This window comes from Bos indicus x Bos taurus, chromosome 2, assembly GCF_003369695.1.
Source record: "Bos indicus x Bos taurus breed Angus x Brahman F1 hybrid chromosome 2, Bos_hybrid_MaternalHap_v2.0, whole genome shotgun sequence".
NCBI classification, from domain to species: domain Eukaryota; kingdom Metazoa; phylum Chordata; class Mammalia; order Artiodactyla; family Bovidae; genus Bos; species Bos indicus x Bos taurus.
The window spans coordinates 33,956,036-33,968,408 of NC_040077.1; positions in this window are offsets into that span (position 1 = coordinate 33,956,036).

Consider the following 12,373-nt stretch of genomic DNA (forward strand, 5'->3'; position numbering starts at 1 on the left):
ATTACTTTGATTTATTAAGTAATAGTCATTGAACAGTACTGCTTTTCTCTGGAGCTCAAGTGGATTTTGCAGCTCCAGCTTGAAAAAAGGAAATGCACATGGGAAGGACAGCTGTAAATTTAGTTTAGAAACAAACAAAAAGACCATGATGATATTATTTTGAGTTACCTCTGAAGAATAAGACAACTGCTAAAATGTTTCTTAAAAATATGGACGAAAAAATAAATAAATAAAGATGTGGAAGAAAGTGTTACCTATTGGCAGGGGAAATTAACCTTGCAAAGCTGAGTAACTACAGAGGAGGAACTTGTTCAGCTATCCTACAGAGGAGGAACTTGTTCAACATTGTAAAACCTAATTTTCCCAGAAAGAGACAGAAAGGAAGATTGCTAAGGTACAAAGCACCCTTGAGAAAGTGTGCCTTGGTTCCGCTAACGCGATAAGAAATACTTTGGCCAATGAGGTTAAATTGGCATAAATAGATAAAGGGGGATGGTAAAAATTTTTTGATAAGAGAAAAGAACATTTGACTCATTAAAGCATCAAGTGATAAAACATTACAAAGCGAAACAAATTGAAACCAATTGATATCATTTCAAGGGGGCTGCAAAGAGCTCTGGTATCATAGTCCTTTATGGCTCAGGGCAGAGAAGAATTCAGCCACAGCAAAGAGGTAAATAAGAAGTGGTTTATTAGAATAGGACACCTGTGAGACTTACAAGAGGGTGAGTGAGAAATGTCGTGCCCCAGGAATTTCATGGGCTACAGTTTCATAATCAAAGGAAGAGTGGCGAGGGGGAAAAGACCTTCTTTGTCTTTCTTGAGTAGATGTCGTGCTTCCATCATTAGTTCCTCTTCCAGGTTGAACAGGGTCGTTTTCTTGTCCCTGTGTGATCAAACTAGGTCCACAAATTGTTTTTTATGTATGCAGAGAGCATGTCCTAGGGATCACAAATTTACTGAGCTCACAGGGCAGGATGTGCCTCTCATACCACCATTGCTTTATTGTTTGGGGGCGTATCCCATTGCATCCTGTTGCATGGTTTTGTTGTTAAGCAAGCCTGCTTGGTTTTGTGGTTAAGCAACCCTCTTAATTTACAGGGTTCTCTTGTATTTTTCTATTTACAGTCCCCTAGTGTGATTCACTATTTAAACACTGACTTTGTCCATTCTGTCCCTATCAAAATCATTGCAAAGTTTTATTCTAGTTGATTAACTACATATTCAAAGAAATGCTCAGAAAGGACCAAGTGTTTTACATTTACAATTTTAGTCTAAATCTCTGGTCAGAATTTTTGTGCATCTTCTTTTCATTGTACTAGCCTTATCAATGCATTGCATTTGTGTCAACACTCCATGGGCCCCTTGCATTTCTTCGTATATAATTTCAAGATGTGCTAAGTTGCTTCAGTCATGTCTGACTATAGCCCTCCAGGCTCCTCTGTCCATGGGATTCTCCAGGCAAGAATACTGGAGTGGGTTGCCATGCCCTTCTCCAGGGGATCTTCCCGACCCACATTTCTTATGTCTCCTGCGTTGGCAGGTTAACTCTTTACCACTATTGCCACCTAGGAAACCCATAATTTCAAGATAGAGATACTATTTTCTTCAAGGGTTGAGAGAAGCTTGACTGCAGGATAGCAAAGTGAAACTCTCCTTCCAGGGAAAAGTTTGTGTGTGCTCGCAGGATTTTCCTAAACTTAGAGTTCCTCCATGGTGATTCAAACCCATTGCTTCTTTATTACCCATCTAGCAGCTTCATTTCACTCAGTGGAACTTGGGAACAAAAGGAATTCATGAGAATTCCTCCAGGCTGAGGAATCCACAGCCTATTGTGCTATGAGTAACAGAGTCCTTTGTCTCTGACAGAGAAACCTCTTCTGTTCTTCTGTCAACTTCTGTGAATTTGTGGCAGGCTACTTCTTAGCTGGTAAATAGGAAAAGATATCAGACCCTTTGAAGTTCTAGGTAGTGTGTTTCTTTCTTAGAGAAAGAACTAGCCAGGGAAACTCATACTGAAGGGTAGCAGAATATCCCACCCCAAAATACGCCACTTTGGCATAAGGATTATTTGGAAGGCAATCGAGAAGAAGCAGATACAAGAAAAGTTCTCTATTCTCCATTTGTCTAAAAGCAGGACCAAAGTGACACTCCTCCACTCTCTACCGGAAAGGACAGAGATGAGTACTCTGAGACAAATGTGGACCCTTGCCATAACGAAGGCAGGGACTTAAATCTATATAACAAATCTTATGCTTGTTTATCCTTCTTTTCCTGGTAACTACCCCACAGGTAGTTTACTCATACCTTCCTTTTCTCTTTATCTGAAGATGGCATTTAAGCCAAAGTTCTAAGCCACCTCTGAGAATTATTCATTTTCTCTGATTATCTCCCATGCCATCTTCCCTGGTCTCAGCAGTAAAGAATCTGCCTGCAGTGTAGGAGACCTGCAGGAGATGCAGGTTTGATCCCTGGGTCAAGAAGATTCCCTGGAGAAGGACATGGAAACCCACTTCAGTACTCTTGCCTGGGGAATCCCCTGGACAGGGGAGCCTGGTGGGCTACAGTCTGTGGGGTCTGAGAGTTGGAAATGACTCTCAGCAACAAGTTGGAAACCACTAAGCACACACACACATATAACAACAACATACACATGAGTATATGTGTTAGTAAACCTCTGGGATTTTCTTCTCTTGCTCGTCTGTTTTTTATTATGGGGATCTCTGCCAAGAACTCGGAAGGGTAAACGGAAAATTATTTTACCACCCTTACACTATCATTTGAGATGCAGAGAAGATTTTCAACACTATAGTCTACTGTATCTCTCTCCAGACCCATTATTTCATATAATAAATTTCCCAGGAACAATAAATTGTAGGAACTGAAATTTCAAATGAATCAATAGGAGTATTTTTTAAAAGTAATTGTGTGATACAGCAACCCAAGATGGCTGTTCTCTTCCTCTCTGTATAACCCCTGCTTGACCAGTTAGTGCCTGCTTCACCTACACCCTGCTCACCTGGCTGACCTTCCCACATACTTGCCCCAGGCCCTGGCTAATAACTGTTACTTTAACCACAATGATAGCTTATCAAAAGGGGCAGTGAGGGACAGGCCTTCTGCTGGTTCCCCTGGTAACCAGTAAATCAACTTGATGTCAATTCCCCCTATAATTGGTAACTCCCGGCCCCTAGAGCAAAGACTGCCCAGTGTCCCGCCCGCAGTCCCCCAGGCATGGTAGGGTTTTCTCAAGGATATCGTGTCAGATGTGCAAGTTCTCCCATCCCTTAAACCTTTGATGTCTCTGTTGCAGACATCAAAGACATTTCTCTGGACTTAAGTCTGGATAAGCATAGGCTTGCAGGCCTTCATGCTGCAGCTCAATAGTAACAGTAATGACAATTTGCTCCATGATTCACTGAATATGGTATGAACAGTATCATTTTATGAAAATAGAATGTATAAAAACCATCTTAAGTCGTACATGTTTTTTCATAAATTACTCTGTTATTTCATAAAAAATAGCTTCTAGAGTAAATGGACTCTTCTGGTGGCTCAATGGCAAAGAATATCCCTGCCAATGCAGGAGGCAATGGTTGGATCCAAAAGATCCCCTGGGGGAGGGGATGGCTACCCACTCCAGTTTCCTTGCCATGGACAGAGAAGCCTGGCGAGTACAGTCCATAGGGTCACAAAGAGCCAGACATGACTTAGCGACTAAACAACAACAATAATAAATAGTATGTAACAGGCACTGTTTTGTGAAGTGTTATTCCTCTAAAGAACTCCATCAGGTATAGACAATTATTATTTTATAAATGTAAAAACTAAGGTGGAGAGTTGAATATCACTTATCTATAATGCAGTGTTAGCATAGCAAAGCTGAGGTTAGAACCCAGGAAGTTTAGCTGCAGAATGTGGTCTCTTAAACAATACATTTGTTTGTTTTGTATTTTAAAATACAAAATTTTGTATTTTGCTGATAGATCTTCTTGCTTCTCCACTAACCCACTTCAGTCTATTGACATCACAGCTGAAAGAGCAACGCTTTAAAAAAATAAGTTACATCATGTCCAGCTAAGGCTCCAATCCCATAAGTGGCCCTTATCTCACCCAGAGGATGAAAGAATATGCTTGCTATGGCCTGTAAAGTCCTGATGTGATCTTCCCCAGTGCCGCTGCTCTGTAACCACTCTATGACTCACCTTTGGCTCAATCCACACCAGACTCACTGGTCTTGCTTTAGAGGAGAGAGCCCATTTACTCTCTCTCTACCCACATAGTATTTTAAAATAAAACAAAAATTATTTACACCATTAGTGAAGAGGTCTTAAAGAGCAGAAAAAATGGCACACCAATAACTAGAGAAATAAACAAGAAAATTCATGGTTTTGACTAAGATGAGCCTAAAATTTGTTCTCTTACACAGGAAATACATGCCTTCTGACAAGTGTAAAGTTTTCATGACTATGTCTACTTACAGTATTTCTTCCAAATCTTGGTGGTCTTTGGCCTCAGGGTGAGTTTAGATATTCAACTAACCAATACCTTTACTAATACAATATAAACAGTGAAATAACGATGGTTCCCTTTCCTATCTGTGCCCATCTCACTTTCTCTTTCCCTCTACATGAATTTTTTCTTTATCCCCCTCTTCACAGATGGAAAGCATAGGAAAATAGAGACAGTAAATATTTACTGCTCCTCAGCAAACTTCAGAGCCAGAATCTGCCCCTCTCAGGAATCATTTATACACCAAATACTAAGATATACCAGCTAATGAAAAACAGCATGAGTGGAGCTTATTTTATAGCACTAAGAAATTTCACATAGATAGCCTAATTCATTTTAGTCAATAAATGCTTATTTAACATCTATATTGTAGTACAAGTTTAGATGGAAAAAATATACATAAGTGGAAGTGGGGAGGATGTCTTTGCCCTTGTGGAGCTTATATTCCAGCAGGAAGAATAAGAAATAATAACTAATGATAATGAATAAGTAAATTAATATATAGTGTGGTCAGTTCAGTTCAGTCGCTCAGTCGTGTCCGACTCTTTGTGACCCCATGAATCACAGCACGCCAGGCCTCCCTGTCCATCACCAACTCCCGGAGTTTACTCAAACTCGTGTCCATCAAGTCAGTGATGCCATCCAGACATCTCATTCTATGTCGCCCCCTTCTCCTCCTGTCCCCAATCCCTCCCAGCATCAGGGTCTTTTCCAATGAGTCAACTCTTTACATGAGGTGGCTAAAGTATTGGAGTTTCAGCTTCAGCATCAGTCCTTCCAATGAACATCCAGGACTGATCTCCTTTAGAATGGACTGGTTGGATCTCCTTGCAGTCCAAGGGACTCTCAAGAGTCTTCTCCAACACCACAGTTCAAAAGCATCAATTCTTCGGTGCTCAGCTTTCTTCACAGTCCAACTCTCACATCCATACATGACCACTGGAGAAACCATAGCCTTGACTAGATATGTTAGAAGATGATAAATGCTGTGGAACAAAAGGAACATGAAAACAGAGGTGGGGTAGGGAGGTGACTAAGTAGGTGGCAGTATAGAATGGGGTGCCCAAAGTAGCCTTGTAAAGCAAAGGATGTTTGTGCAAAGGATTAAAGGACATGAGAAAGTTAGACATGAAATTCTCTGTAGGAAGTATATTCTAAGCAGAACTAGAGCTATAATCCAGAAATCTGATTACCTGTTTAAAGCAAAGTAAGGAGCCCAGTGAGTCTGGTGTGGATTGAACCAGAGGTTGAGTCATAGAATGGTTACAGAGCAGGAACGTTGGGGAAGATCACAGCAGGACTTTACATACCTTTGCAAGCAATTCTTTCATCCTCTGGGTGAGATAACAGCCACTTAAGGGGTTGGAGCCTTAGCTGGACATGATGTAACTTACATTTTAAAGCATCATTCTTTCAGCTATACTGACAATAGACTGAAGTGGATTAGTAGAGAAGCAAGGAGATCTATCAGCAATCTGTTGGTAATTTAGAGATAATGGTGACTTACCATGGAACAGCAGTTGAGATGGTAAGAAGTGGTCAGATAATTTTCAATTTTTAAGGTATAGCTTTCTTGAATTACTGATGTTTTGGATTTGACCATTATTGGCTTGGTGACAAAGTTTCTCTCCTTGGCCAAACTCTAGCCAGGTTCTTCTGAGCGATCTTCTTAACCCTGGCCCACACAAACTTGAACAAAAACTAACTTGGTTTCTAACAGCTCAAGGCTGTATCCCTAGAATGACCCTAGTCCCCTTAAAGTGCACACATGAGAAGACTCAAAGCTTCCAAAAGAATTTACTGTTACTGGCTGGCTTGTTGCAGCCAGCACCTGAAGATAGGGTCCCATCTCCCAGTTCTCTGAGAGAGGGGAGCAGCCTACTCTGATAAGTGCCACTTGGCAAACCCCAAAGGATTTCACTTGGGCTAGACCCCTCTTCCTGCTCTTTGTAATTTTTTCTTGCTTTCCAGATTCTACAAGGCCCTCACTTACCCCCACCCCTTATTCCCTCATCCTCCCTTTAAAACACAGTCACCTATCTACAAGTCAAAGTTGAGTTCAATTCACATCAGATTCTTTTCCCTATAATTTCCCTATTATTAATAGTCTATGACCAATTTAAATTACCCTTACTTCTTTAACTACTGTCCAGTTTTGTGTATCATTGTTAATGGTGGCAACTGGAGGAAGAACTGTTTGGGATAGCCAAATCAAAAATCAATATTGAATATGTTAGATCTGAGACACCTAGGAGACTAAGTAACAATGTTAAGTAGGTTGTTGGTCTAAGAGACTTGTTGGAGGGAACAGTGCCTACCAACCACCCAGCATTTGCTCCTTACTGAACCTTTCTATTTCCCACCTGATACATTGCAACTGTTAAGAAGTAGTGAAGAATTCTGTAAGAGATATTCCTCCAAAAATGGCCTTAAAATGGAAGTCATTCCTAGTGGCAATGAAAGTGAGAGGGCCCAAGAAATTAATGCCTCTTTGACATTGTTTTCCATAGAATTAATGAATGATAGAAACAGATTATGACCTAGTGAATTAAAGGTAAAGCTTATTATAAATGCAAAGTGATTCTGGCAACCTTTAAATCCACATAGTTTGAGAAATTATGCACACCCAATGTCTTGGACAGCTTGTGCTGCCTTAACAAAAATATCATAGATAGGACTGCTTAAACAATGGGAATTTATTTCTCCTAGTTCTAGAGACTGAGCGCTCAAGATCAAGGTGCCAGAGGATTGGTGAGACACCTTGAGCTGCATATGGCTGCCTTCTCACTGTTGCCACACATGGCCTTTAGCCAAAGGTAGACAGAGAAGTGAATTCTCTGGTGTTTCTTATAAGGGCACTAAAAATTCCACTCTGAGGGGCACACCTTCATAACCTCATCTAAACCTTATTACCATTCAATGATGCTATCTCCAAATACCATCACACTGTTAGGCTTCAATAAATGAATTTTAAGGGACCATAGTTATCTGTAACATAAATCATCTAAAAGGTGAGGAAGAGGAGACACAGTCATAAGTGTCTGCTGTGTCATCACCTTGGTTCCACCCTATAATTTATTTATTTCATGCTAAAATATATTCACAAAGATTTCATGTCATTGCTTTAATTGATAGACGTGCAGTAATTATACTTTCTCCAGAAATTATTCATTGTGTTTTCAACATGAAATAATGAAGGCTCTATATGTGTTACTTTCACAAGGTATAAACATATGACAGTACAAAGTGAAGTCATCTGGTAATAATTTCATTAAAAGTCCAAAGGTTCAGTTTCTTTCAGCACTGCCTAAGGGTTCTTCCTGCTAGGGAGGACAGAGAGCTATAAGCTTCCTAAGTAAGAAAAACCTGAATATTATTTACCATTTATTATTGAAACCAGCCACTTGACAAATTGACCTTATTCAGCTAGACTTTCAACAACACGGTTGTTTGTTTCTGATTCTGGTAATGTTAAGTACTCTATTGGCAGAAGCACAAACTCTAAAGCAATTTAATAAACAGTAATACATATATGAAAAGTGTCAACAGGGCTTTTCAGAAAGGTGAAGAATGGTAGCTTCTGAATATATATATATATATATATAGCAATAAATATACTTGGATTGCTAAAGCTCTATTAAGCAATCTGGATTCAACACAAGCTTCTTTAGAAATGCTATGTGTAATGTTAATCACAATGTGTGTCTACCACTAATGCTCAATACAAGCACCAACACTATAATTAATAGCCTTGGTGAAGTTACCTGTGATTCAGGTAATATTGGAAAAACACCTGTCTTACATTTTATTTGTAGATGTTTATTTGTTTGTTTATTTGGTTGCATTGGGTCTTCGTTGCGGCACACAGAATCTTCACTGTGTCACGCAGCATCTTTCACTGTGACACACAGACTCTCTGGTTGTGGCATGCAAACTTAGTTGTGGTGCATGGGCTTAGTTGCTCCACCACAAGTGGGGTCTTGGTTCCCCGACAAGGGGTGGAACCCCACCCCCAATCCCCTTTACTGAAAGGCAGATTCTTAATAACCGACCACCGGGGAAATCCTGTCTTAAATTTTAAATACAGGTTTCATGCTTGTGAATATCAGACCCCATATTAACATGAGATCATACACTCACAACACTGACTTTCTAGAAAGATAGAAATGAAATATCATTGATTGATACTTTTGGTTGGTGCTTATCCCTTCAGTCAGTAACATATGTTGTGTGAGTTTGAGTTACCAAAACCTAAAATAATTTGATCAGAACCATAAAAGTGATCCAATTCTTAAATAGATCACGGACTGCCTAAAAGCTGAGATCATCTTATTTCCACACATGCATGTGTGAAGATAAGATTGCTGGTAGAAATAAGACCTGGTAATAAGAATGAATGAAAAGATTAGAATCTTGTTTTCCATAAATGTTTGTTGTTTATATATTTATGAATCTGGTCACACTGTGCAGCTTCTGAGATCATAGTTTCCAGATCAGAGATTGAACCGATTGAACTGGGCCCTCAACAGTGAAAGCACAGATCCTAAGCACTGGCCACCAGGGAATTCCCCTACGATCTAGGTATTTATATAGCACATGATACTTTTCACAGCTATTTTGCAGAATATTATATTTGATATTCACAACAACCTTCTGAAATAAATAGCACCAGTTTTCAATACATTTTAAGAGGAAACTAAGATAGTAATAAGGCGCATGGTGAATGTAGGCACAGATCAAAAAACAGTTGCAAAATATTTTTAAAACAAAACATTACCTAATTGATTTTCATGTTTGGAAAATGATAACCCAAAGTGCTCCTGTAGTTTTGAATAAATGAATGAAGTTCCCGGCTTAAGCTTTCTAAGTTGTTTAAAAGCTAAGAATTAAGCTATAAAGCACTTTATTGAGTTCTCCCAAATTAGAAATTAAGTAAAAGAAAAAGTTTAGTACACCCTTTGTAAGGTCCCAGAGGATAGGAATTATGACATGTACTAAGACAGATGAGGATCCATGATCAGTGATGGTGCAAAAACCATCACCAGAGTGGGTATAAGAAACTCAATTAATGCACCATCCAAGACCTGCTCAACTTAGTCTATCTCAAACTGTTGCTTTGTTTTCTGGCCTCTACCCATAAAACTCATTTGTTGCTGTGCATGAGTGCTCAGTTGTGTCTGACTCTTTGCGACCCCATGGACTGTAAATTGTCAGGCTCTTCTGTCCATGGAGTTTTCCAGGCAAGAATACTAGAGCTGGTTGTCATTTCCTTCTCCAGGGGATCTTCCCTATCCAAGGATCAAACCCATGTCTTTTGCATCTCTTGCATTGGCAGGAGGATTCTTTACCAGCTGAGCCAACTAGGGAAGCCCTCTAGTTGTTGGTACATTTATTTATTAAAAATGCAGATGGCATACTCAAACAGTAATTGAGGGATTATAATAAAGTCACTATTTACAAAGATGTTGACATAGTTAAGAGACACCAATAAGGGATGATACAGCTTCTCAGTGCAAGCAACAGTGAGAATCAATTACCACATTTAGGCTGTGGGGGCAAGGCAAGGAGACAGCTCCTGAAACCTGGAAAGAGCTGCTGTGTGGAGAGGGCCACCTGTCATGACCTTCAGTGGAGGTATGTAAGATACGCTGGATAGAAGGGAGTTCCCTATCTCTCTTCCCTGTCTCCAATCTCCTTTCAGAAATTCCAGTGACCGATCTCCATCAAAAGCCAAAGAAAAAGGGAGTTTAGGGACACAACAGCCTCCCGGGGTATAGGGGTATAGGGGAGGGTGGAGCATGAATCCTCAGAGGCAAGTGGAAAAGATAAAAAATGGTGAAGAGAAACCAATTCCATAACGTACATTTATAATCCTGCCAAAATTTAACAGCTCTTCAATTAGAGACTCAATTTATGTAATTTTTCTGTAAGGCAAAAATCCAGATAAATTGCTTAAAGTTAGTATTTATAGAAAGATTACATTGAATAGCGAATTTCTCTTTTGTTAAAACCAAATGCTTGACTGAGCAATTAGGCTATGGAGATGAGACGGAGAATGAAAGAAAACCTAGGTTTTTATTCAGCCACCATGATTCCATTACAGACTTGATCCACCCATTACAAGAGGCACTATGGCAACCAGCTCAGAAGAAAGGGGGAGGGGGAGGAGAGAGGAGGATGTAACCTAGCAACAGAATCTTTAGGCCACAGTTGGCTCATAATTGTTAAAATGGTAGTTAATGATATCAGCAAACATAATTAAATCAAGAGAAACTTTACCAAAAAGGGGTGAGTGGGGATGTAGCATATATTTAGGTATGTAGGCAAGAAAGATCAAATACTTATTTTTTTAATTTAAATTTATTTATTTTAATTGGAGGCTAGTTACTTTACAATATTGTATTGGTTTTGCCATACATCAACATGAACATTTAAGTTAAAATTCCTGTATAAAATGTTTTTCGTATATTATTTTAAATAAATATACACATAAAGTAAAAACTGTTTAAAAGGAAATAAAAAACTGATTTCTATTAGAAAAGCATGTGCCTAAGATAGAGCTTTTTCAGTATAAATTTGAAAATTAAATGGTTATAATCTCAACCTTAAGTACTAACTAAGCAAACATGTATCTTCAAGCTTATTATGACTTTATCATAGTTATTCAAGGATGAAAAAAGTAGTTCATATTTTTTTTAATTTTTTAATGTGTCTATTCATTTGGCTGCCTCAGGTCTTAGTTGCCGGACTTGGGATCTTCCGTGGTGCACGAACTTTCTAGTTGTGGCGTGCAGACTTAGTTGCTCCAAGGCATCTGGGAGCTTAGTCCCCTGACCAGGGATCAAACCCACATCCCTTCATTGCAAGGCAGATTCTAAACCACTGGACCACCACAGAAGCCCCCCCAGATAGTTGATATTTAGATCAATATTGCTATTTCCTTCTGATTGATAGTTGAGAAATGTTCATGTAGAACACTATTCGCTAACCACATCATGCAGATAACGAATTAATACCTATAACAGAATTAGGACAATTTCCCTTTATTAACTCCACTGATTTCATTCATTCACATACACATTCTGATTTCAAGAGAGTATGTTAATTGATACACTAACTACATTTTCTTATTTTCTAAATATTTGAAGTTCTGGGATCTGGGGCCAGACTAACTGCCCCTCCCAGGACTTGTTTAGTCACTAAGTCGATCTGACTCTTTTGCGACCCCCGAACTGTAGCCAATCAGGCTCCTCTGTCCATGAGATTTCCCAGGCAAGAATACTGGAGAGGGTTGCCATTTCCTTCTCCAGGGGATCTTCCTGACCCAGGGATCGACCCTGTGTCTCCTGCATTGCAGGTGGATTCATTACCACTGAGCTATCAAGGAAGCCCAGAACCTACCAAAGGGAATTGTGTATATGTGTTTAGTCACTCAGTCATATCTGACACTTTGTGGTCATATGGACAGACTGGATCCTGCCAGGCTCCTCTGTCCATGGGATTCTCTAGGCATGAATACTTGAGTGGGGTGCCACCTCCTTCTCCAGGGGATCTCCCCAACCCAGGGACTGAACTTGCACTCCTGCATTGCAGGCAGATTCTTCACCACTGAGATGCCAGGGAAGCCCTTCCCAGGGGCTAACCAATTATTAAAGACAGCAAAAGACTCAACACGGTCTTTTGTAGGCAAACTAGGTAATCTAGGGCCTGAACTCTGAACTACCACCTCTCTCTGGATCTGTCTTGTCAAGAGGCAGAATCCTCTGCACTACTCTCCCTGGGGCCAGATACGAAGCAACTGGAAGAAACAGCCTCTATGACCCAGAGCCTGCTGAAATTATTTAAACTAGCCAATTCTAAC